This window comes from Mustela erminea, chromosome 5 (assembly GCF_009829155.1).
Source record: "Mustela erminea isolate mMusErm1 chromosome 5, mMusErm1.Pri, whole genome shotgun sequence".
Lineage (NCBI taxonomy): Eukaryota > Metazoa > Chordata > Mammalia > Carnivora > Mustelidae > Mustela > Mustela erminea.
The window spans coordinates 23,512,010-23,537,378 of NC_045618.1; the positions used below are offsets into that span (position 1 = coordinate 23,512,010).

At 39.0% G+C, this 25,369-nt stretch overlaps 1 long non-coding RNA gene across 1 annotated transcript; it reads right to left on the bottom strand.

Moving 5' to 3' along the window:
- Window positions 1–16,061: 16,061 nt before the first annotated feature.
- On the bottom strand, window positions 16,062–25,097 carry LOC116589900. Its single transcript, XR_004285438.1, has 4 exons — window positions 24,987–25,097; window positions 23,586–24,948; window positions 19,742–19,748; window positions 16,062–16,073 (listed from the first exon to the last, which is right to left on the bottom strand). It is a non-coding gene; the product is annotated as an uncharacterized LOC116589900 (long non-coding RNA).
- Between the last annotated feature and the right edge of the window lie 272 nt (window positions 25,098–25,369).

A 25,369-nucleotide genomic window follows, 5' to 3' on the forward strand; every position in this document is an offset into this window, starting at 1 on the left:
ACATGTAGGGGAAATAATTTCATTAGCAAGCCCTTGTAAGAACTGTATTTAAGAAGAGTGGCTGGCAGACGGAGGCTCCTTCTGGAGAGTCCTCATCATTTTAAGGGTTTCCAAAGAAATTATTTAAAAACTAACTTGGTGGGCTTTTGGTCTGGTGTGATCAAATAAGTGGATCATACTGGACTATCCACTCTGAGTCAGGTTGCCAGCATAAAGCAGAGATTATTGGAATACCAGAGCAGAAGAGGGAAGTGGATTCAGTGGATGAAATAATTTTTTTTTAAAAAAGGAATTATCCATCTTGGAGGATAAAAGCTTGAGATTTGCCAGAGATGACCCCAAGTGGATTTTGGAGGATGCATAGTAACTGATATGTGGCATTAAAAGCCCTGTGGGTGAAAGCTGAGCAAGATGAGGGCTTCAGAGAGTTTGATTCATTTCAGAGACCAGTTTCCCGAAAATAACTTAAGGAGAATCTCATTAAGCATGCCATTATGACACTCAGGGAGGCCAGCTGCCTGGAAGCAGTAGCCTAGATGAAAATTCCAAAGAATATTAAGTTGGAGAGTCCACCGTTGAATCTCCTATGAGGTAAAGTAGGTGCCCTGGTGAGAGGCAACAATTTCTGGTGATCCAAAGGGAACAAGAACCAATTTAGTAAGGAAAGAGCTCACCTCCTTTGAGGAGGAATTCTGAGAGGTTACCACATTGGTCTGGTGTAAAATCTAATGATTGTGCCTAGATATCTAGAAGACCCAGATGAAGAGGGCAGTGGGTTAATAAAATAAATTTAACAGTTGGATTATAGCCAGTCTCCTAGGGAACTACATCTCCATCTGGATAGCCTCTGTCATTTGGTTCAGGAGCAGAGACTAGACTAATTTATCAGTCTTGCTTACTCTGAGGAAAAAGGGAATCCCCGCTTTTCCCTTCTTAAAGCAAAGTTTTCCTGGTAACCCATGGTTATAGGGGACCATTTTGTGAGCTGGTAGAAAAGGTTGGTCCCTGAGGAATCTGTACCAGGCCAGGCACAAAGGGCTCAGTGATGGAATTTGCAATATTGTTTAAAATGACTTCTAGTGTAGAACAGTTACTATAAGGAGAAATATGAATAACAATGATAAGAATTGGAGAATCTGCTTCTTTCCTCTGTATCTGGGTGCTCCTCATAAGAGCTTGACTTTTATGCCGTGATACTCCTTTGTATGAGCTAATTCTCCCTTACCTTTTGGCCAGATCAAACCCAAAGGTCATTGATAACAGTCCAAGACTATGTGAAATGTGGATCTGCAAAAGGTCCCTTTTATGGTCTTCTTGAGTGTTTGTTGAACAGCTATAGTTCTGACAATTAGACTAAGCCAAAATGGGAAGAAAAAAGGGTCTCCTTGATTAGAGTTGCCTAAGGCTAGATGGAATACCATGGTCTTCCAGCAGGCTGAATTATGTGGTATGGAGGCACTGCCATTAGTGAAAAACAACAACTCAATGAATGTCTCAGAAGTTGGTCCAATGAGATCCACAAGGGGAGGGAGGAGGAGGAAGCTTGAGTGCCACTAGTGCTTCCTCAAGATTCTTAGGAAACATGTAAAGCACAGAGGAAGCCACATCCTCCTATATATGGAATGTTCTTTGTCATGGGGTTAGCCTTCTCTTGAAGATATAATTTCCATTTTACTAAGGAGGCATCATTGGCCATAAGGAGCTTCACTGGCAAGAATATGTAGGCCATGGCATTATAGGAACTTTTGTAGAATAGTACCAGGTGGAGATGATGAGGGCATTGGTTTCTAAAAGAGCCCAACAGAATGCCAAAAATTGGCTCTCAGAGGAAGTTTATTAAGTTACCCCAGAAACAGGTGCTTAGTCAAGAATTCCTTAGGCAGACAGGTAAAGTTATGTTTGGTCCAGAGACTCCAGGGTATGGTCAAGGACTTAACTCAGAATGTGGTGCCAGATGAGACTGCCTTCTAGGCAGCACCCAAAACGCACTGTTGGACATCACCCCCATTGAAGGTGGCAGAAATGCTTATGCTTGCATATATAGAGCAAATAATTAGTGAGATGAAGGATGTGTTGTCCCCAGAATAGGAAAACCCCGAGTATGCCATTATGCCTGTCTGAGTGTAGCGGATGGTTTAATGGTGTATACTTGATTTTTAAGTTTTGATGGTCAGGGTAATATCTTGTCCCTTGAAGGATCACATGGTGTCCAGAGACTTGACAGATGAGACTGGGCCTTGGATCTAGCGGGAATTATTACCCAGTCATATTAATGTAGGTGGTATGTGAGACTGGGCAAATCTGGATTTACCACTTCCCCGGAGGAACCGTCAAGCATAATGCCATCAATACAATGTCCACATGGCACTCTTTTAGTTGTAATATATTTAAATCCTGGGAGCAGAGGTTATGTGACACTTCAGGGTAGTTTGAATATACCATGAGGAGCTGTATAAATGTATACTGAGCCACTTCAAAAATTAAGGCAAATGGGTCCTGAGATTCCTATGTCATATGAACATAATAAAACATATCAGCTAGGTCAATGACCAAAAGGGATAGTTATTGGACCCATTTATGCCCTCAATCAATTCTATGATATTAGAAATTGGAACCCTGATTGAGAAATCTGAGCATTAAGATTTCCATAGTTAGTGATGAGGTGCCATTCATTAATGCCTGGCTTGGCTACTGGCCAAATGGAACTTTTGAAAGGGAGGGGAAAGTTGTGGACTGGATTATTCCTGTCCAAGCAGATTGTTAATGACAGGGTATAGGTCTTCAGTATCTTATTTAAGTTGATACTAGGGGGTAATTGCCATCTTGACCAGGGGAAGAGGAGATACCAGAGCCTACCTGGCAAGTCCTACCAGGAAGATCAAGAACTTGGGCTGAATCAAGTGCCACGGCATTATATCAATGCATCTATATCTTTAATGAAAAAAAAAAAAAAGCCAGGAGGCCATCACCAGAAGTAGCTGTTGAGGTAAGTGGTCCAAATAATTATATCTAAATGGGTGTGTTCACCTTTGATTGTTTTACTGGCAATGCATTGTAGGTAGAAAGGCTGCCCTATTGGGAATTTAGAGGAATTTTCTGGAATGGCAGTAACTTGAGTCCTGGTGTTTTATAGGACTGAAAATGGTTGTACATTTTTTTTTGTCCCAGTAGAGCATTAGTGTAGCTATAAAGGCAATTGTCTCCAGGATGTAGTATAGGCCACAAGAATCTACCAATTTCCTAGGGTAGAGGTTCAGCTCTAGTAGTCCTGGAAGTTAGGGAATGGGGAAGAGATAGCTGTAGGGACTGACTGTGGCTCAGAATAGTTAGTTGGTGGCTGTGTGGCAAGAAGATATATGGCAGAAAAGTTATAACCTGTGAGAATGCTAGTTTCAGGGCCTGGAGTTTAGAAACTGGCTGTCCAGATAGTCAGTGACCAGGAACCTAAATATTTTTTAACTTTTAGCAGAGACTTGTCTGTGTATTCTCATGAGGGGCAAAATTATGTTAGAGGTTTATTGGAGGGAGAATGGGGGAACACTCTCAATTGAAAGACATTTGTTCAATGGACCTTTCTGGGGAAGTGGGAGTGGAGGGGCAGGAAACTGAAGTATCTGGGTGTTTGGGTGGTAATATCCACCACATCTAGAAACCATGCCAATGACCTTCAGTATCTTTTTAGTGGTTTTGTCAGTCTTAATAAAATCCACTATTGTTGTTTTGTCATCTGGAGAAGCACCCACTAAAAATAATTCTCTAGACAGTGGACCTTCTTCAGGATTAAAAATAAGCAAGAGTATCAAGGAGGAACTTGGGAAGATGGTGGAGGACCCTGATCTCACCCTGTCCTATATTTATAACTAGATATCATCCACAACCAAGTAAATAAACTGGAGAGCAATCTGAAGAATGGAAGAACAAGTGACACAGTTAATATAGAGATGAAGCTACATCTGAAAGTTCAGGAAGGTGAGAAAGGTGGAGGAGGGTGGCTCAGAGGAGGGAAGGAGCACATGAGGAAGGCAGAGAAATGGGTCCTCACAACAGGGAGCTCTCATGGGGAAAACTAATCCCCATAATGTTTAGCTTTGAAAACCAGAGGAGGTGAGTTCTGTGCATTGGTAAAATCAGTGGGACTTGGAGCTTGGAGCTTCAAAAGTCAGCTGACTCACCACTGGGGTAGCCAGGAAGATGAGTGATAGCTCAAAGAGATAGCAGCCTTCAGGGCAAGGCAACAAAGTGGGAGTTTACACAATACTGGTGGTAAAGAGGAGACAGATTTGTTTTACACTGATATTGGAGCTTGTTGGGGGACTTCTTTCAAAATAAGGGAGCCATTTTGCTTCCCCATCCCCAACATAAACACAGAGAAACCTGTTGCTGGTAAAGCTTCACAGACACTCATAGTGTCAGCTCAGTGTTAAAGCAGTATGAGCACCCTGCCCAGCCGCTGGTTGCACAGCTTCCTCTTCACACAGTATCAGCCACTAGGCTGCACCCAGCTGTGCACCCCTAGCCACCACCACACACCGGGGCCACCTGTGCCCAGCTATTGTCATGTGCCACATCAATACTCCTAGATATCTTGTATGCAATCCCCAATCCACACAGAGTTTCAGGGGAACTAGCATAGGACTGGTAGGCCAACATTAATTTTGCTAACACCGTTGCACTACTCTCAAGTTCCCTGTAGGCATGCTACCCCAGAGCTGAACTGCCTGTGTCCAACTAACACCAGAGAGAGCAAGCACACCTCATGAAAGGGAGTCAGTACAGAAAACCACACTGAAAGGAAAAGTGACTCAGACGCAGCAGCAAGGCATAAGCGACACACAAGGGATCCTCCTCTGCAGTGGCAGGCTCTGGTGAACAGGAGGCACTGCACTGCACAGGACAGCACGATCCTATCTTCATGATGTCAATACTTTCTTTTTATTTTATTATTTTATATTTATCTTTTAAAGATGGAGAAAGAGTGCGGAGAGAGGGGCAGAAGGAGAGGGAGAAAGAGAATCTTAAACAGACTCCAGTCCAGCATGGAACCTAATTCAGGACTGCATCTCATGACCATGAGATCATGACCTGAGCCAAAATCAAGAGTCAGACCCTTAACCAAGTGATCCACCTAGGTACCCCAAGAAGTCACTACTTTCAAGAGCAGAAGACACAGAGAAACAAACACAGGGAGGCAGACAAATTAATACCAAATGAAAGAACAAGACAATGCCACAGAAAAGATCTAAAAAAAAAAAAAGAAAAATAGAGAATTTAGAACAATGATCATAAGGATACTCACTGTACTTGTGAAAAGAGTAGAAGACATCAGCAAGAGTCTTAACACAGAGATAAGGCTTAATGTAGCAAATATAATGAGCTCAATAAATGAAATGATAAACACACATGATGAAGTGAATATCAGCATAGAAGCAGAGAAATGAATTGATGGTCTAGAAGACAGAATAGTGAAAAGTATTCAAGATGAAAAAGAATGGAAAAAAAAGAATTACACAAAAAGGGTATAAACTTAAGGAACTCAGTGCTCCATCAAATATAATAATATTTGAGTCCCAGAAGAAGAAAAGAGAGAAAAGGGGGCAAAAAATGCAGTTGAAAAAAGAATAGCTGAAAACTTCCATAGTCTCAGGAAGGAAATAGACATCAAGATAAAGAGGTATAGAGAACTCTCATCAAAATCAACAAAAGCAGAGCATGACTGTAAACAGTTTTAACCCAAACCTATGTTGCCCAGAAGGACTTAAAAGAAGCCAGAGTAGAAAATCCAGAATGGACGTTATTTTCTGATGGGACCTCATTTATTGAACAGGGCACCTGAAAGCCTGGACCTGCTGTGGTATCTTTATATGAAACAATAGAGAGTATCCCTCTCCCACCAGGGTCAAGCATTAACTGGCTGAGCTGAGGGCCTGAGCTAAAGCCTGAGCTTTAGACTTTAGTAAGGACAAAAGAGTCAACGTATATATATTGACTCCAAATATGTCTTCCTGGTTTTACACACCCATGGTACAATATGGAAATCATCAGGAAATCACATGGCTTCTACTAGCCATACATCAACCCTCAGAATATATTGCAAGGGACACCAAAAAAGGAATGGATGAAGTATCTGAAATATATTGGCTGATGCTGCAGCAAAATCAGCCACCAGATTAACTACCCCTAGTCTGGGATGGCTCCATAACTCAGAGAAGACCCTGCTATTCAGTTGAGAAAATGAGCAATGGAACAGGGATATACTCCCCACTCCACAGGACAGCTCCAAGCAGAAGGTTGTAGGTTTCACCTACCAGCTGCTATCCAATGGATGGTCCTAAAAACCCTACATTAAGTCTTACATTTAGGTGGACATAATGACCCATAAACTTTTTACAAGGAGAAATTTAGATAGGGCCTCCTGGTTTGGATAGATACCCCCATGCACTGGATTGAGGCCTTCACCTGTAAAACTGAAAAAACCTCAGAAGTGATAAAGTCACTAGTAAATCCCTTGGTTTGGGCTCCCCTAGTCCCTTCAGAGTGATAACAGAATAAGTATCCAAGGTTCTGGGCTTTAATAATTTCATTCCTCTTGCAAGGAGCTTCCTAACTCCCAGCTCCAAAATAACCAACTTCTCCTATTTTACCTTGGAAACAAAGTGCTTGTTAGAGCCGGTTTGGTAAGGCCTGCATACAGTGACTTAACAATTCCAACAGCAGTCAAAGTGCCTGAAGTTGAAGCCTAGATACCTGAAATCCCTCTGAAGCTAGAGAGGACCAAAAACTAGTCCTGAATTGCCTGTTGCCTGTTTTTTACTCACATCCTCTATCTCTCACCAGACTCTTGACTGTACCCAGTCTTGCACTGTGCTTTGGGCCTTGTCTCTTAAATGTCCTAACCTACTTTATATCTTCCAGAATAAAGTAGTGGTTCAGATGGAGCCTCACATGGAAGTCAAATTGGACATCTGCAGGGGCCCCCTTGATAGATCTGGACAAGAGAAACCCTGACTGCTGCCTCAACCAATAAGTCAACCAACAAGAATTAAGTACAATCTATCATCACCCTTCTTCCCTAACAGCAGCTAAGGTTACCTCCTCAGAGAGGGGAATGATGAAGGATAACTGGAAGGCAGGCAAGCAGGGAAAAGGGACCCACCCTCTACCACCCCTTCCTATATGATAGATAGGTGACAAAAATCTGATTGGACAACAGGTACAGGAAGGATTAATAAAGTTAGAACAGCCTGCCAACAAGCCCATAAAAACCCCTAGACTTAGAAACTCTGGTGACAACCCCTTCAGGTCCCCTCCTTCCTTGGGAGCTTAATATTACCACTTTCCTATCACTCAATAAATGTTGCTTTGCTCCCCCCCCCAAAAAAAATCAACAAAAGGTGATATATTGTAATTAAATTGGCAAAATAGTGATAAAGAAAAAACTCTTAAAAGCAACAAGACAAAAGAAATCAGTAATTTACAAGGGAAAACTTAAAAGGCTAGCTGAAGATTTCCCAATAAACACTTGACAAGCCAGAAGGGAGTGGCATTATATATTCAATGTGCTGAATAGCAAATATCTATAGCCCAAAATACTTTACCCAACAAGGGTATCATTCAGGTTTCAAGAAGAGGTAAAGAGTTTATCAGACAAACAAAAACTGAAGGAGACTGGCCCTGAAAGTAATATTAAAGGGGACTCTGAGTGGAAAGGAGAAACCAAATACATCAGCATAAGGGTAGGAAACACAAAAGCAGTAAAAATGAATATTTCTGTAAAAAAGTCAGTCAAGGACCTCATTGTTTAAATAAAAGAACAGAGGTTGGCAAGAAAGCAGAAAAAAAGGAACACTTACAGTGGGGGCATGCAAACTGGTGCATCCACTCTTGAAAACAGCATGGAAGTTCCTCAGAAAGTTATAAATAGAACTACCCTAAGATCCAGCAATTGCACTACTAGATATTTACCTAAAGTGTACAAACATAGTGATTCAAAGTGGGTCCCAATGATTATAGCAGCATTAACAGTGATAGTCAAACTATGGAAAGAGCCCAAGTGTCCACAACCTAATAAATGAATAAAGAAGTTGTGGTATATATGTACAATGGAATATTACTCGGCCATAAAATAATGAAATTTTGCCATTTTCAATGTCATGGACAGAACTAAACAGTATTATGCTAAATGAAGTCAGCAAGAGAAAGACAACTACCATATGATTTCACTCATATGTGGATTTTAAGAAACAAAACAAATGAACATAGGGGAAACAAATGAGAAAGACAAACCAAGAAACAGAATCTCAAATATGGAGAATAAACTGAAGGTTGCTGGGGAGGATGTGTGTGGGAAAAGGGTAAAATGGGTAATAGGTACTAAGGAGGGTGCTCTGGATGTCATAGGTAAATGACGAATCACTAAATCCTACAGTTGAAACTAATATTATACACTGTATTAACAAGCTGGAATCTAAATAAAGATGTGGAAGAAAAAAGTAACTAAAAGGATTTAAAACATGACAATGAACACGCAATATGTGGGAGGAGAGAAATAAGAATGGACTCAAACTTAAACAACCACTAACTTAATATAGACTGCTATATGAAGAAGAGTTTACATACAAACCTAATGGTAACTATATATCAAAAGGCACAAATAAAAATGCAAAGAAAATAAAAGAGGAAGAATCCAAATATATCACTAAAGTAAATCAGCAAACCATGAAAGAAAAATAAAAAAGAATCAGAGAAAACCTTCAGAAACAACCACAAAACAAGTAATAAAATCTCAATAAATACTATTATCAATGATTACTTTGCATGTAAATGGACTAAATGCTTCAAACAAAAGATATAAAGTGACAGAAAGTATAAAACAAAACAAAACAAAACAAAACAAAAAGACCCCTTGATATGCTTCGTACAAGACACATTTTAGACCTAAAGACACCTGCAAGTGAGGGAATGGAAAAACATACATCATGAAAATGATTGTCAAAAGTAGCAATACTTATATTTGATAAAATAGACTTGAAACAAAGACTGTAACAAAGAAGAGAAGGACACTACTAGTAATTAAGGGGACGGTCCAAGAAAATATATAACATCTATATGTATCTCTGCACCCAAGATGGGATCACCCAAATACATAAAACAGTTAATAATAAGCATAAAGGAACTAATTGATAACAATATGATATTACTAGGGGTTCTTAATACCCCACTTATTATTAACAGACTGATCATCTTAACAGAAAATCAAAATGAAACACTGGTTTTTCCATCTCTTTGATTCTTTCTCCATTGCTTTCATAAGTGTTCTGTAGTTTCTAGAGTACAGATTCTTTACCTCTTTGGTTAGGTTTATTCCTAGGTTTCTTATGGTTTGGGGTACTTTTATAAATGTAATAGATTCCTTAATTTCTCTTTCTTCAGTCTTATTGTTAGTGTACAGAAATTCAACTGATTTATGTGCACTGATTTCATGTCCTACCACATTGCTGAATTGCTGGATGGATTCTAGCAATTTTGGGGTGGAGTCTTTGGGTTTTCCACACAAAACATCCTGTCATCTGGAAAGAGTGAGAGTTTGACTTCTTCTTTTCCAATTTGAATGCCTTTTATTTCTTTTTGTTGTCTGATTGCTGAGGCTAGGACTTCTATTAGTATGTTGAAAAAAAGTGGTGAGAGTGGACATCCTTGTCATGTTCCTGACCTTAGGGGAAAATATTTCAGTTTTTCTCCATTGAGAATGATACTTGTTGTGGACTTTTCATAAATGGCTTTTATGATATTGAGGTATGTTTCCTCTATCCCTAAACTGTGGAGAGTTTTAATCAAGAAAGGATGCTCTATTTTGTCAAATGCTTTATCTGCATCAGTGAGGGGATCATATGATTCTTGTATAATTTTTATTAATGTCATGTGTTACCTTGATGGATTTGCAAATGTTGAACCACCCTTGTTTCCCAGGAATAAATCCTACTTGGTTGTGGTTAATAATCCTTTTAATGTACTCTTGGATTCTATTCCATGCTCGCAGTTTGAAAGAATATTGTTCAGAGCAATATACATATTTGATTCAATCCCTATCAAAATAACATTGACCTTTTTCACAGAGCTGGAACAAACAATCCTAAAATTTGCATGGAACCAGAAAAGACCCCGAATTACCAGGAGAATGTTGAAAAAGAAAACCAAAGCTGGGAGCATCACAATGCCTGTCTTCAAACTCTATTACACTGCTGTGATCATCAAGCCAGCATGACACTGGCACAAAAACAGACACATAGATCAGTGGAACAGAAGAGAGACCCTTGAAATGGACCCTCAACACTATGGTAACTAATCTTATACAAAGCAGGAAAGAATATCCAATGGAAAAAAAGTCTTTTCAATAAATGTTGCTAGGAAAACTGGACAACCACATGCGGAAGAATGAAATTGAACCATTCTCTTATACCATACACAAAGTTAAACTCAAAATGGAGGTGGTGTGTATTATAGAGGGCATGTATTGCATGGAACACTGGGTGTGGTGTACTGGAACACTGTTCTGGAACACTGAAAAGAAGTTAAAAAATAAACAAAACTTAAAAAAAAACCTAGAGGAGAACAGAGACAGTATTCTCTTTGACCCCGACTGCAGCAACTTCTTTCAAGACATGCCTCTAAATGCAAGGGAAAGAAAAGCAAAAAAATAGGGGCGTGGGGTGGGAGGTTGGGGTACCAGGTGGTGGGTATTATAGAGGGCACGGATTGCATGGAGCACTGGGTGTGATGCAAAAATAATGAATACTGTTATGCTGAAAATAAATAAAAAATAAATTTAAAAAAATGAACCTTTGGGACCTCATCAAAATAAAAAGCTTCTGCACTAAAGGGAGCATTCAATAAGTCTAAAAGTCAGCCTGTGAAATGGGAGAAGTTATTTGCAAATGACACATCAGGTAAAGAGCTAGGATCCAAGATCTATAAAGAAATTTTCAAACTCAACACTTTCCAAAAAATAATCCAGTGAAGAAATGGTCAGAAGACATGAACAGACATTTCTCCAAAGAAGACATACAAATGGCTCACAGACTGAAATAATGTTCAACATCACTAGCTTCAGGAAAATACAAATCAAAACCACAATGAGATATCATCTAACACCAGTTAGAATGGCTAAAATTAGGACAAGATGGTGGGGAAGTAGGAGGAGGAGCCTTTTCAACCTGTACCTTGGACCCGCGCCATTGTTTCAGAGCCTAAGACGCACGCCCCAATCTCTCCCCTGACAGAGGTGCACAAATCCCCAGCCTGGTGCTTTCGGATCTGCACCCCATTCTCAGTGCCTGATATGTGCGCGCGACCCATAGCCTCCCCTGAAAGAGGTGCGTGCAAGCCGGGCGCTCTTAGACCCAGAAAGACCAGGCATTCCCAGCCCAGGCCAGCGGGAAAAACTCAGTGTGCAATCGCTGCTTGGAACCTCTTTGGCGGTCTGGAGCTCCCAGACAGCCGCTGCTGCCGTGGTTTTGGGTACAAGCAAAAGATCCTGTGTCCCCAGGGATCATGAATTGGAACCTTCTCTGCCAGTGGCAAAGGGGGAACTCATTTGGGCTCTGCAGCCAGACTGAGGCTTCCCTCTGAGAGGGAAGTCAGGGTGCAGTTTGTTTTCCTCTAAAACTACAAAAACCATTAAAAGTGGTCAAGGTGAGAGAAAAAAACAAAAAAAGTGAACAAACATAAAAATGGCCAGAGAACAAAAGCAGTTCCTCAGTTTCCTCAGTTTCCTCAGAGCCCACCCCCTTGAGGTGGGGCAGGAGGACTTAACTCAGGGAACATCATTGACTGAAAACCCATGTAGCAGGCCCCTCCACAAGAAAACAAACCAAGAAAGAAAAAAATAATAAAAGACTGCAAGAGAACAACCACCACTACTTCATAGGACAACTTTTATTTTTAACTCATTCCCACTATTCTGGTTCATTTTTTATATATATATAGATAATTTTTTAACCTATTTACCATCACAGTGAGCTGTCCAGTACATCAAATTCCGTAATAACCTTCTAATTTGAACTTTTGATACATACACCTGTGTTTTTCTTTTACATTTCTATTTTTTGAATCTTTTTTTTTGTATTGAGATGTACTTTTATTGTAAAATACATATCAATTTTGAAAAATTAGTATGAAAACATGAAAAATCTCCTAAATTATTGCTAGATTACATTTTGAGATGGTATTGCTTTATATGCATATACACATATGTATATATAAAATATATAATATAAATATGCATGTATTTAAATGAATTTATTTTTTTAAATTAAATTTATTTATTTATTTTCGGTAAAACAGTATTCATTATTTTTTCATCACAACCAGTGCTCCATGCAATCCCTGCCCTCTATAATACCCACCACCTGGTACCCCAACCTCCCACCCCCCACCACTTCAAACCCTCAGATTGTTTTTCAGAGTCCATAGTCTCTCATGATTCACCTCCCCTTCCAATTTACCCCAACTCCCTTCTCCTCTCTAACACCCCTTGTCCTCCATGATATTTGTTATGCTTCACAAATAAGTGAAACCATATGATAGTTGACTCTCTCTGCTTGACTTATTTCACTCAGCATAATTTCTTTTTTTAATTTTAGTTTAGTTTAGTCTAGTTTATTCCTTTTTATTTTTATTTTCTAATATCCATATGGAGTTAAACTTCAAAGTAATCCCTTTTCCCCAGTCAATACTACCCCTATAGGTAAACCAATTTTTAATCCCCCTTTATTTTAGGAAAGTTGAGTCCTTTAACAAAGATATCAAGATACATCCAGGAAGAATCAAAACAACCTTCCTTGCCCACACTGAGAATTTATAACCACTCTCCCATCTTTTTCTTCCACCACTATTTTTGTGTTTTTGTGTTTGTCCTGATAGTATATAATTCTTATACTTGGGGTTCTTTTTGACGAGATTCTTCCTTTATTTGTATATATATATTTTTTTTTTCTCATGTCATATACTTTTATCAGTCTTTTTGTTTGTCTACTTCATAAATCTTACCTTGGGGCCCATTTGGGCTGAAACTTCTCTTTCATCTTCCCTTTCTTTCCTGTCTCTCTCTCTCTCTCTCTCTCTCTTTTTTCTTTTTCTTTTCTTTTGTCTCTCATTTGGGTGGGGAATCCTGATTACTCAGAAGTGTTCCAGGGTGCACCTTGACTGCACCACGGTCGATACATCCAGCTACATCTGTTCAGTCATCTCTCACCAAAATGACTAGGAGGAGGAATGCCCAAGAGAAGAAAAAACACAGAGGATGGACCTTCTGCAACAGAGCTAATGGCTATCAACATAGACAATATGTCAGAAAGAGAATTCAGGCTAACAATTATCCAGGCAATAGCTAGGTTGGAGAAAGCCATGGATGACCAAACGGAATTGATTAGGGCCAAACTGAAAGCGACCAGACAGGATGTTCACAATGTTAGGGCTGAGCTGAAAACTACCAGGGATGAGCTTCACAAGGCTCTCAATGAGTTCCAATCTAATCTAAATTCTCTCAAAACTTGGGTAACTGAGACAGAAGATAGAATTAGTGATCTGGAGGACAAACAGATAAAGAGAAAGGATCAGGAGGAAGCCTAGAACAAACAGCTTAGAAACCAGGAAAACAGAATCAGGGAAATAAATGATGCCAATAAACGTTCCAACATCAGAATTATTGGAATCCCTGAAGGGGAGGAGAAAGAAAGAAGTCTAGAAGATATAGTGGAACAAGTTCTTCATGAAAAATTTCCCAATCTCATGAATGGAACCACCGTTCATGTACTAGAGGCTGAAAGCTCTCCACCCAAGATTATAGATTCCAAAAAAAATCAAGGCACCTGATAGTCAAATTGAGGAATCATAATTGTAGGTATAGTCTCTTGAAAGCCACTAAGACAAAGAGGCTCCTTACCTACAGAGGAAAGCCCATCAGAATAATGTCAGACCTGTCCACAGAGACCTGGCAAGCCAGAAAGGGCTGGCAAGACATATTCAGGGCATTAAATGAGAAGAACATGCAGCCAAGAATACTTTATTCAGCAATAATGACATTCAAAATGGAAGGAGAGATAAAGAGTTTCCAAGACCAGCAAGGCTTAAAAGACTATGCAACCACCAAGCCAACACTGCAGTAAATATTAAGGGGGGGTTCTATAAAAAGAGGAAAAGTCCTAAGAATAGCAATGAAAAGAAATATAGAGACAATCTACAGAAAGAAAGACTTCAAAGGTAACATGATGTCAAAAAAACATATCTATCAATAATAACTCTCAATGTGAATGGCCTAAATGCGCCCATAAAATGGCACAGGGTTGCAGATCGGATAAAATGACAAGACCCATCCATATGTTGCCTACAAGAGACCCATTTTGAACCTAAAGATACACCCAGACTGGAAGTGAAGGGATGGAGAAGCATCTTTCATGCCAATGGGCCTCAAAATAAGGCTAGGGTAGAGATTCTCATATCAGATAAATTAGATTTTAAACTGAAGATGGTAGTCAGAGATAGAGAAGGACACTACATCATTCTTAAAGGGACTATCCACCAAGATGATCTAACAATTGTAAATATCTATGCCCCCAATATGAGAGCAGCCAATTACATAAGAAAACTGTTAATCAAGAAAAAGAATCATTTTGATATGAATACATTAATAGTAGGAGATCTTAACACGCCTCTCTCAGAAAAAGACATATCATCGAAGCAGAAAATCAATAAAGAAATAAGAGCATTGAATGACATATTGGACCAGATGGACCTCATAGATATATACAGAACATTCCACCCTAAAACAACAGAATACTCATTCTTCTCAAGAGCACATGGAACCTTCTCCAGAATAGACCACGTACTGGGTCACAAATCAGGACTCAACCGATACCAAAAGACTGAGATTATTTCCTGCATATTCTCAGATCACAATGCTTTGAAACTGGAGCTCAATCACAAGGAAAAGTTCCGAAGGAACTCAAACACCTGGAAGCTAAAGACCACCTTGCTTAAGAATGCTTGGATCAACCAGTAGATCAAAGAAGAACTGAAGCAATTCATGGAAACCAATGAGAATAAAGACACTTCAGTCCAAACCTTATGGGATACAACAAAGGCAGTCCTAAGTGGGAAATACATAGCCATCCAAGCATCACTTAAAAAAACTGAAAAATCCAGAACACAGCAGCTGTCTCTACACCTTAAAGAATTGGAGAATCAACAACAAATCAAACCAACTCCACACACAAGAAGGGAAATCATCAAGATTAGAGCTGAGATCAATGAGGTAAAAACCAGAGATACAGTAGAACGTATCAATGAAACTAGAAGCTGGTTTTTTGAAAGAATCAATAAGATCAATAAACCATTGGCCACAATAATCCAAAAGAAAAGAGAGAAATTCCAAATTCATAAAATTATGAATGAAAAGGGAGATATCACAACTAATACCAAAGAAGTAGAAACAATCATCAGAAGTTATTATCAACAGTTATATGCCAATAAGCTTAGCAACCTAGATGAAATGGATGCATTCCTGGAAAACTATAAACTACCAAAATTGAACCAGGAAGAAATTGACAACTTGAATAGCCCCATATCTTGTAACGAGATTGAAGCGGTGATCAAAAACCTCCCAAAAAACAAGAGCCCAGGACCTGATGGATTCCCTGGGGAATTCTACCAAACTTTCAAGGAAGAAATAACACCTATCCTCCTGAAGCTGTTTCAAAACATTGAAGCAGAAGGAAAACTTCCAGACTCTTTCTATGAAGCCAGCATTACCCTGATCCCCAAAGCAGGCAAAGACCCTACCAAAGAGGAGAATTTCAGACCAATATCACTGATAAATATGGATGCTAAGATTCTCAACAAGATTATAGCAAACAGGATCCAACAGCACATTAAAAAGATTAACCACCATGACCAGGTGGGATTCATCCCTGGGCTACAAGGATGGTTCAAACATTCGCAAATCAATCAGTGTGATAGAACAAATTCATAAGAGAAGAGGGAAGAACCACATGGTCCTCTCAATCGATGCAGAAAAAGCACTTGACAAAATCCAGCATCCGTTCCTGATTAAAACGCTTCAAAGTATAGGGATAGAGGGAAAATTCATGAACTTCATCAAATCTATCTATGAAAGACCCACAGCAAATATCATCCTCAATGGGAAAAAGCTTGCAGCCTTCCCATTGAGATCAGGAACACGACAAGGATGCCCACTCTCACCACTCTTGTTCAACATAGTATTAGAAGTCCTAGAAACAGCAATCAGACAACAAAGAGAAATAAAAGGTATCCAAATTGGCAATGAAGAAGTCAAACTCTCTCTCTTCTCAGATGACATGATTCTTTATATGGAAAACCCAAAAGACTCCACCCCCAAACTACTAGAACTCATACAGCAATTCAGCAACGTGGCAGGATACAAAGTCAATGTGCAGAAATCAGTGGCTTTCTTATACACTAACAATGAAAGTACAGAAAGGGAAATTAGAGAATCGATTCTATTTACTATAGCACCAAGAACCATAAGATACCTGGGAATAAACCTAACAAAAGAGGTAAAGGATCTGTACTTGAGGAACTACAGAACACTCATGAAGGAAAATGAAGAAGACACAAAAAGATGGAAGACCATTCCATGCTCTTGGATTGGAAGAATAAACATTGTTAAAATGACTATACTACCTAGGGCAATCTATACTTTTAATACCATTCCAATCAAAATTCTACCGGTATTCTTCAAAGTGCTGGAGCAAATAATTTAAAAATTTGTATGGAATCAGAAGAGACCCCGAATCGCTAAGGAAATGTGGAAAAACAAAAATAAAACTGGGGGCATCACGTTACCTGATTTCAAGCTTTATTACAAAGCTGTGATCACCAAGACAGCATGATACTGGCATAAAAACAGACACATAGACCAGTAGAACAGAGGAGAGAGCCCAGATATGGAACCTCAACTCTATGGTCAAATAATCTTCGACAAAACAGGAAAAAATATACAGTGGAAAAAAGACAGTCTCTTCAATAAATGATGCTGGGAAAACTGGACAGCTATATGTAGAAGAATGAAACTCCACCATTCTATTACACCATACACAAAGATAAACTCAAAATGGATAAAAGACCTCGACGTGAGACAGGAATCCATCAGAATCTTAAAGGTGAACATAGGCAGTAATCTCTTCGATATCAGCCACAGCAACTTCTTTCAAGATATGTCTCCAAAGGCAAAGGAAACAAAAGCGAAAATAAACTTTTGCAACTTCACCAAAATCAAAAGCTTCTGCACAGCAAAGAAAACAGTAAAAAAAAAAAAAAGAAAGAAAGAAAAACCAAAGAGGCAACCCACAGATTAGGAGAAGATATTTGCAAATGACAGTACAGACAAAAGGTTGACATCCAGGATCCATGAAGAACTCCTCAAACTCAACACACACAAAACAGACAATAATATCAAAAAATGGGCAGAAGATATGAACAGAGACTTCTCCAATGAAGACATACAAATGGCTATCAGACACATGAAAAAATGTTCATCACTAGCCTTCAGGGAGATTCAAATTAAAACCACATTGAGATATCACCTTACACCAGTTAGAATAGCCAAAATTAACAAGACAGGAAGCAACGTGTGTTGGAGGGGATGTGGAGAACTCTTGGTGGGAATGCAAGTTGGTGCATCCTCTTTGGAGAACAATGTGGAGATTCCTCAAGAAATTAAAAATAGAACTTCCCTATGACCCTGCCATTGCACTCCTGGGTATTTACCCCAAAGATACAGATGTAGTGAAAAGAAGGGCCATCTGGACCCCAATGTTTATAGCAGCAATGGCCACAGTCGCCAAACTGTGGAAAGAACCAAGATGCCCTTCAACGGAAAATGGATAAGTAAGATGTGTTCCATATACACTATGGAGTATTATGCCTCCTTCAGAAAGGATGAATACCCAACTTTTGTAGAAGCATGGATGGGACTGGAAGAGATTATGCTGAGTGAAATAAGTCAAGCAGAGAGAGTCAATTATCATATGGTTTCACTTATTTGTGGAGAATAACAAATAGCATGGAGGATATTGGAAGTTAGAGAGGAGAAGGGAGTTGGGGGAAATTGAAAGGGGAGGTGAACCATGAGAGACCATGGACTCTGAAAAACAATCTGAGGGTTTTGAATTGGCAGGGGGATGGGAGGTTGGGGTACCAGGTGGTGGGTAGTATAGAGGGCACGGATTGCATGGAGCACTAGGTGTGGTGAAAAAATAATGAATACTGTTATGCCGAAAAAAATGGCTAAAATTATCAAGACAGGAAACAACAATTGTTGTTGAGCATGTGAAGAACAGGGAACACTCTTACACTATTGGTGAGCATGCAAGCTGCTGCAGCCACTCTGGAAAACAGTATGGAAATTCCTCAATAGTTAAAAATAGGGATACCCTATGACCCAGCAATTGCACTACTGGGTATTTACCCCAATGATATAGACATAGTGAAAAGAAGGGGCACTTGCACCCCAATGTTCATAGCAGCAATGTCCATAATAACCAAAGTGTGAAAGGAGCTGGGGTGTCTTTCAACCATTGAATGAATAAAGAAAATGTGGTTTATATATGCAGAATATTACTCAACCATCAGAAAGGATGAATACCTACAGTTCACATTCACATGGATGGAACTGGAGGGTATTATGATAAATGAAATAAGTCAATCAGAGAAAGAAAATTATCATGTGGTTTCATTCATATGTAGAACATAAGGAATAGTTCAGAGTATCATAGGGAAATGGGGGCAAACTGAATGGGAAGAAATCAGAGATTGAGACAAACCATGAGAGACTCTTGGCTCTGGGAAACAAACTGAGGGTCTTGGTGGGGAGGTGGGTGAGGGGATGAGGTTATTGGGTGATGGGCATTAATGAGGGCACGTGACCTGACCATCACTGAGTATTATACACAACTGGTGACTCATTGAACACCACATCTGAAACTAATGTTGTACTATATGTTGACTAATTGAATTTAAATTTTTAAAACTCAGATGAGAAAATATTGTGAAGGGGAAAGAAAATGAAGGAACCAACATTTAAAGAACCACACTATTACTTTTAATGCTCAAAACAATATATTGATATTGTAATGTAATGTAATGCTGATAATGTAAATATTCCCATGGTGCAATTGAGGAAGATAAAGCCCAAAGAAGTTAGATCAATTCCCAGTTACCTGAGTGGCTTAGATGGTTAAATGTCTGCCTTCAGCTCAGGTCATGATCTCGGGGTCATGGGATTGAGCCCTGCATCGGGCTCCCTACTCATCAGGGTGTCTACTTTTCCCTCTGCCCCACCCCTTGTTTGTGCTCTCTCTCTCTCTCTTTCAAATTAATAAATAAAATCTTTTTTTTTAAAAGAAATTAAATGACATCCCTAAAATCATATAGCTAAGGTGTGATGAAGGTGAAGTTTGTATAATTCACAAGTATTTTTTTTGCCAATAGTATCTTACCATGCAGAAATGATATTTAAAACTAGGGCCCCTAAGAAGATGTGGTATATATACACAATGGAATACTATGCAGCCATCAAAAGAAATGAAATCTTGCCATTTGCGACAACATGGATGGAACTAGAGTGTATCATGCTTAGCGAAATAAGTCAAGCAGAGAAAGACAACTATCATATGATCTCCCTGATATGAGGAAGTGGTGATGCAACATGGGGGCTTAAGTGGGTAGAAGAATCAATGAAACAAGATGGAATTGGGAGGGAGACAAACCATAAGTGACTCTTAATCTCACAAAACAAACTGAGGGTTGCTGGGGGGAGGGGTTTTGGGAGAAGGGGGTGGGATTATGGACATTGGGGAGGGTATGTGCTTTGGTGAGTGCTGTGAAGTGTGTAAACCTGGTGATTCACAGACCTGTACCCCTGGGGACTAAAAATATATGTTTATAAAAAATAAAAAATTTAAAAAAAAAGACTTAGAATTGGTCACTGCGCAAGAAAATTTCTCACATCTGTAAATGACTGCTTACTCATGAAAGAAATTTGATAGAGGGTTTCTTAAATGTAACAAGAACCTTAAACATTTGCATGAGATTACCAATAAGAAGATGAGATGTGGGAACTTTTCTAAACTGTCAATAATAAAACAAATTGATCCATTATGCTGAAGAAAAGACAGAAGAAGAAGAGGGATGAGGAAGAGGAGGAGGAAGGAGAAAGAAAGAAAGAAAATGAAAGAAAGAAAGAAAGAAAGAAAGACAAACAAACAAACAGTGGCTTTGAATGACACAGTAGAACAGATGAATTTAACAGATCTATCTAGAACATTCCACCCTAAAACAGTGGAATACACATCCTTTTCAAGTGCACATAGCATATTATGTAGTACAGATCACACAATAAATCACAAAACAGGCCTCAATAAATAGAAAATATTTGAAGTCATACCATACAACTTTTCTGACCACAATACTTTGAAACTAGAAGTTAACAACAACAACAAAAATCTGGAAAGACCATGAATACATGCAGATTAAACAACATGCTATTAAACAATGAATGGGTCAACCAGGAAATCAAAGAAGAAATTACAAAATTACATTGAGACAAATAAGAGTGAAAATACAACACTCCAAAACCTTTGGGATGCAGCAAAAGAAGTCTTAATATGGAAGTATATAGCAATAAAGGCTTACCTTAAGAAGAAAGAAAAAAAATCTCATAATCCTAACCTTAGAACTAATGGAGCTAGAAAAAGAACAACCAAATAGCCTAAAACCAGCCAGAGAAAGGAAATAATAAAATTAGAGCAGAAATAAATTTATGGAAGAAATAAAATAGAATACATCAGTGAAACCAGGAGCTGATTCTTTGAAAAGAAAAACAAAATTCACAAACCTCTAGCCTCACTTGTCTCTCTTTCTCTCTTACTCTTTTCTCTCTCTCTCTTTCTCTCTCTCTCTCTCTTCTCTCTCTCTCTCTCTCACACACACACACACACACAGAGCAACTCAAATAAAATCAAAATGAGAGGAGAAATTACAACCAACACCACAGAAACCCAAACAATTATAAGAGATTATGAAAAACTATATGGAAACAAATTGGACAACCTGGAAGAAATGGACAAATTTTTAGAAATATAAACTCACAAAACTGAAACCAGAATAAATAGAAAATTTGAATTGACCAATAACCAGAAAAGAGATAGAATCAATCAAAAAATTCCCAAAGAACAAAAGTCCAGTACTAAATGTCTTCACAGGTGAATTCCACCACACATTTAAAGAAGAGTTAATACCAATTTTCTCAAATTATTCCAAATAGTACAAAAGGATGAAAACTTTCAACTTCATTCTATGAGGTCAGCATTACCTGGATACCAAAACCACATAAAGACACTACAAAGAGAGAAAGAGAGAGAAATGCGGGTCACCGTGGATGCAAAAATCAATAAAATACTAGGAAGGTGAATACAACAGTACATTAAAATAATCAGTCACTAGGCTCAAGTGGGGTTTATTTATGGTTTGAATAGGTGGTTCAACATTCACAAATCAATCAACGTGGTATATCACATCAATAAGAGAAATAATCAAAGCCCTATGATAATTTCAATATATGCAGAAAAGGCATTTGACAAAGTACAACATACATTCATGATAAAAACCTTCATCAAAGTGGGTTTAGGGGGAACACCCCTCAACATAATAATGGCCATCTATGAAAATCCAAATATAATATCCTCAATGGGGAAAAACAGAATTTTTCCTCTCAGGAATGCTGAGAGGGAAGTTGTCGCTCCCATACAGGGATGTCCACTCTCACCAGAGTACTGGAAATCCTAAAAACAACAATAACAAAACAAAAAGAAATAAAAACTATCCAAGTCAACAGACAGGAAGCAAAACTCACTCTTTCCAGAGGACATGATACCCCTGTAGAAAACCCAAAAGACTCCACCAAAGCACTGCTAGAACTGATAAACAAATTGAGCAAAGTCATAGGATAAAAATTCAACATACATAAATCTGTTGCAATCCTTTTTTAAAATATTTATTTATTTATTTAATTGAGAGAGAGAGTGTGTGTGTGTGTAGGGAGCAGCAGAGGGATAAAATCTCAAGCAGACTCCCTGATGAGTAGATCCCAGTGTGGGGCTCGAAACTGGGACCTTGAAATCATGACCTGAGCTGAAATCAAAAGTCAGAAATTCACCTAACTGAGCCACCCTGGTATCCCCAAATCTGTTTCATGTCTATAGATCAATAATGAAACAGCAGAAAGAGAAATCAAGGAGTCAATCCCATTTACTTGATCAAAAACAATAAGGTATCTAAGAATAAACCTAACCAAAGTGTTAAAAGATCTATGCTCTGAAAATTATGAAACATTGGTGAAAGAATTGAAGATGACACAAAGAAATGGAAAGACATTGCATGCTCATGGATTGGAAGAACAAACATTATTTAAATATCTACACTACCCAGGTGATTTACACATTTAATGCAATCCTATCAAAATACCAACAGAATTTTTCAGAGAGTTAAAAGAAACAATCCTAAATTTGTATGGAACTACGAAAGATGAGGAATAGCCAAAATAATCTTACAAAAGCAAAGAAAATCTGGAGACATCATAATTCCTCACCTCAAGTTATTTTACAAACCTGTGGTAATTAAAAGAGTATGGTACTGGAACAAAAATAGGTGCATAAATAATTGGAACAGAATAGAAAAACCAGAAATGAGGCCACAAGTATATGATCAACTTATCTTTAATAAAGCAAGAAACAAATAGCATGGAGGACATGGGGAGTTAGAGGAGAAGGGAGTTGGGGGAAATTGGAAGGGGAGGTGAATCATGAGAGACTATGGACTCTGAAAAACAATCTGAGGGGTTTGAAGTGGCGGGGGGGTGGGAGGTTGGGGTACCAGGTGGTGGGTATTATAGAGGGCATGGATTGCATGGAGCACTGGGTGTGGTGAAAAAATAATGAATACTGTTATGCTGAAAATAAATAAATTTAATTAAAAAAAAATAAAAATAGAAAAACAAAAGCAAGAAAAAATATCCAGTGGGTAAAAGACAATCTCGTCAACAAATGGTGTTGGGAAAAATTGGACAGCCACATGCAAAAGAGAGGAATTGAATCACTTTCCTATACCTTATGCAAAAATAAATTCAAAATGGATTAAACAGATAAATATGTGAACCAAAGCCATAAAAATACTAGAACAGAACAAGACAGTAACTCTTTGACATCAGCCATAGCAACTTCTTTCTTTATTTTTCAAAATTTTATTTACTTATTTATTTGAGAGAGAAGAGGGGGAGGACCAGAGGGAGATGGACAAGGAGACTCCATGCTGAGCACAGAGCACAGGGCCTGACCCCACAACCCTGAGATATGAGATTTTTATCTAAGCCAAAATCAAGATTCAGACATATCACTGACTGAGTGACCCTGGCACATCAATGACAAATTCTCTTTAGCTATTTCAAGGAATAGCTAGGAAACAAAAGAAGTGAAACAAAAGCAAAAATAAGCGACCAGGGAGGAGGGGTAAGATGGCAGAGGAGTAGGAGACCCTATTTCAGCTGGTCCATTAAATTGAGCTAGATATCTACCAGAGCACTCTGAACACTCATGAAGTCAGCCTGAGATGCAACATTATACACTTCTGGATCTCTATGGGGGCAAAGGATCATCAGTGGAGAGGTGCAGATGATTTGGGAATCAATGGACAGATATCAGAGGATAAACACAAGTCGGGAGAGAACCACCAGAAGACTGGAAAATAATACCCCAATGCAAAAGTGCCCTGCACTTGTGGACCAGCAATAGCTTGGAGACTGGCTGCTGTGAGTCAGAAAAGTATTGATAGCAGCACTCAAACAGAACAAATGGACTTAAGGAACAATTGATGGGACCAGGTGGCCACAGGATCGGACCTAAGCCCATGGCCCTAGGACGACCACAGCCAGTGCCTGCCTGTGCCACAGAGAGCTTGGCACAGGCTTGAGGTGGAGGTCCCTGGGACCGGTGGCTGTCAGTCAGCCAACCCCACCAGGTCTGAGTGCATGCTGTGTGGGCTTTAGTCAGCAGTTCCAGGAATGGCAGCCACCAGGACCAGGCTCACCTTGACAGTATTGCTTATGGTTTTGGTGGCATGGGGGTACAGAGATGAGCAGGGGCCTCAGGTGACCACTGAGATGGTGGCTGGTGGTGCGCACCACCTGTGGGAGGCTGCAGTTTTAACAGAGTTTGCAGATGGGGAGTCTGCATGCTCTGGACCATTCAGAGAGGAGCAGACTGTGGCTCCTCTCTGAGGCAGAAGTCTAGGTACAGTTTACTTTGCTCTGTCCCTCTGAAAGGCTCAAAACAGAGAACAAAAACCTCCAGAGAACAAAAGCCTGAAAAATTGGTTTCCACAGAGCCCAGCCTCTAGATAGGGGACGGGGCAACTCCACCCAAGCAAGATTGACTGAAAAACAATGTGACAGCCCCCCCCACCAGAAGACAGGCTGAAAGAACAAGAGGACAACAATGACAAGGTCCCCATAAAACTGTAAAACCCCAACATTGGGGAAAACAATATATTAAGGACCTGGTGTTGCCTCACAGCCTGTATATTTTTAGATACAACTTTTCTTTTTTTATTTATTTTTTATTTTAAAATTCATACTCATAATCCTTGTTCTTTTTTTTTGACCTACTTGCCATTGCAACTAAGTGTTTAATACAACATACTTCAAAGTAACTTTTTAACTTAAACATTGTCAGACATATGCTTTTATTTCTTTTTCCTTTTTTCTTTTATATAGATAGATGATAGATAGATAGATAGATAGATGTAAGCTTCAAGGTCGTCCTTTTTCCCTATTCAATTGCCAGCTTTAATTTACCCGCATTTCTGGAAAGTTGAGTCCTCTATCAAAGATAATAAGATACAACCAGGAAGAACCGAAATACCTTCTTCACACACATAAGGGATTAAAACCACCTTCTCGTCACCCCCTCCTCCTTTTTATTTTGTGTGTTTGTTTTGTTTTGTTTATCTTTTTCTTTAGTCAGTCTTTCTGTGTGTTTGTTTTTGGTTTTGTACTTTATGAATCTTTTTCTTGGGGTTCAATTTGGCTGGGTTTTTCTTTATTTTTTTTCTTTTTCTTTTGTTGGTGATTCTGTTTGTTTGTTTTGTTTTTGTGCTTTATAAATATTATTCTTGGGGCTCATTTTGGCTTTTTTTTCCTTTTTTCTTTCTTTTTGGTGGTGACATCTGATTGCTCTGAAACTTTCCAAGGTGCACGTTGCATGGATCATGGTTTATATTTCAG